This window comes from Eucyclogobius newberryi, unplaced genomic scaffold (assembly GCF_026437365.1).
Source record: "Eucyclogobius newberryi isolate DKJ021-1_F unplaced genomic scaffold, fEucNew1.0.hap1 SCAF_109, whole genome shotgun sequence".
NCBI classification, from domain to species: domain Eukaryota; kingdom Metazoa; phylum Chordata; class Actinopteri; order Gobiiformes; family Gobiidae; genus Eucyclogobius; species Eucyclogobius newberryi.
In genome coordinates this window covers 279332-281826 of record NW_027315734.1, presented here as the reverse complement: position 1 = coordinate 281826, position 2495 = coordinate 279332, and positions in this window count along the sequence as shown.

The following is a 2495-nucleotide window of genomic DNA, read 5'->3' as shown; positions in this document are numbered from 1 at the left end:
CACTGTATTTGGGCCTCAGGACTCTGTGTTTGGCCCTCAGGACTCTGTATTTGGGCCTCAGGACTCTGTGTTTGGCCCTCAGGACTCTGTATTTGGGCCTCAGGACTCTGTATTTGGGCTTCAGGACTCTGTGTTTGGGCCTCAGGACTCTGTGTTTGGGCCTCAGGACTCTGTGTTTGGGCCTCAGGACTCTGTATTTGGGCCTCAGGACTCTGTATTTGGGCCTCAGGACTCTGTATTTGGGCCTCAGGACTCTGTATTTGGGCCTCAGGACTCTGTATTAGGGCCTCAGGACTCTGTATTTGGGCCTCAGGACTCTTTGTTTGGGCCTCAGGACTCTGTATTTGGGCCTCAGGACTCTGTGTTTGGGCCTCAGGACTCTGTGTTTGGGCCTCAGGACTCTGTATTGGGGCCTCAGGACTCTGTGTTTGGGCCTCAGGACTCTGTGTTTGGGCCTCAGGACTCTGTGTTTGGGCCTCAGGACTCTGTGTTTGGGCCTCAGGACTCTGTGTTTGGGCCTCAGGACTCTGTGTTTGGGCCTCAGGACTCTGTGTTTGGGCCTCAGGACTCTGTATTTGGGCCTCAGGACTCTGTGTTTGGGCCTCAGGACTCTGTGTTTGGGCCTCAGGACTCTGTATTTGGGCCTCAGGACTCTGTGTTTGGGCCTCAGGACTCTGTGTTTGGGCCTCAGGACTCTGTGTTTGGGCCTCAGGACTCTGTGTTTGGGCCTCAGGACTCTGTATTTGGGCTTCAGGACTCTGTGTTTGGGCCTCAGGACTCTGTGTTTGGGCCTCAGGACTCTGTGTTTGGGCCTCAGGACTCTGTGTTTGGGCCTCAGGACTCTGTGTTTGGGCCTCATGACTCTGTATTTGGGCCTCAGGACTCTGTGTTTGGGCCTCAGGACTCTGTGTTTGGGCCTCAGGACTCTGTGTTTGGGCCTCAGGACTCTGTGTTTGGGCCTCAGGACTCTGTGTTTGGGCCTCAGGACTCTGTGTTTGGGCCTCAGGACTCTGTGTTTGGGCCTCAGGACTCTGTATTTGGGCCTCAGGACTCTGTGTTTGGGCCTCAGGACTCTGTGTTTGGGCCTCAGGACTCTGTATTTGGGCCTCAGGACTCTGTGTTTGGGCCTCAGGACTCTGTGTTTGGGCCTCAGGACTCTGTGTTTGGGCCTCAGGACTCTGTGTTTGGGCCTCAGGACTCTGTATTTGGGCTTCAGGACTCTGTGTTTGGGCCTCAGGACTCTGTGTTTGGGCCTCAGGACTCTGTGTTTGGGCCTCAGGACTCTGTGTTTGGGCCTCAGGACTCTGTGTTTGGGCCTCATGACTCTGTATTTGGGCCTCAGGACTCTGTGTTTGGGCCTCAGGACTCTGTGTTTGGGCCTCAGGACTCTGTGTTTGGGCCTCAGGACTCTGTGTTTGGGCCTCAGGACTCTGTGTTTGGGCCTCAGGACTCTGTGTTTGGGCCTCAGGACTCTGTGTTTGGGCCTCAGGACTCTGTGTTTGGGCCTCAGGACTCTGTGTTTGGGCCTCAGGACTCTGTGTTTGGGCCTCAGGACTCTGTGTTTGGGCCTCAGGACTCTGTGTTTGGGCCTCAGGACTCCTGCCATGGACACCTCCAGCAGCTCTCTCTGGCGCCTCCTCTTGGCAGCAGTGAAAAAGGCTCTAACAAAAAAAATGACACAAAATGCCCGACGATCAAGGACTCGACTGACATTGAACTGGACATTCACAAAATGTAAAAGATCACATTTGGACTCAAAGTGAAAATGGACAAATTTGACAGACTTGACAAAATGGGACCTTTTTTTTTAGGGTTCTCTGGGCCATGTCTTTACTTTTTCATGTCTTCTTCTCTCACTTCCTGTCGCGAGTGGAACAGACACATCCATGATGAAACATCTGTCTGAAGAACTGGTTCTCCTCCTGAAGAACCGGTTCTCCTCCTGAAGAACCGGTTCTCCTCCTGAAGAACAGGTTCTCCTCCTGAAGAACAGGTTCTCCTCCTGAAGAACAGGTTCTCCTCCTGAAGAGCCGGTTCTCCTCCTGAAGAGCTGGTTCTCCTCCTGAAGAACTGGTTCTCCTCCTGAAGAACAGGTTCTCCTCCTGAAGAACAGGTTCTCCTCCTGAAGAACAGGTTCTCCTCCTGAAGAACAGGTTCTCCTCCTGAAGAACCGGTTCTCCTCCTGAAGAACAGGTTCTCCTCCTGAAGAACAGGTTCTCCTCCTGAAGAACAGGTTCTCCTCCTGAAGAACAGGTTCTCCTCCTGAAGAACAGGTTCTCCTCCTGAAGAACAGGTTCTCCTCCTGAAGAACAGGTTCTCCTCCTGAAGAACAGGTTCTCCTCCTGAATGTCATCTGTTGCTCTGCTGCTTGTGTTTTTTCTCGTTCTCTCTCTTGTTTCTCGTTTCTCTTTCTCTGAGTTAGTTTTTATATGATCTTTAATTCAAAAAAGAAAACTATTTAAATGAAAAAAGAAAGAAAGATGAATCTACAGTTT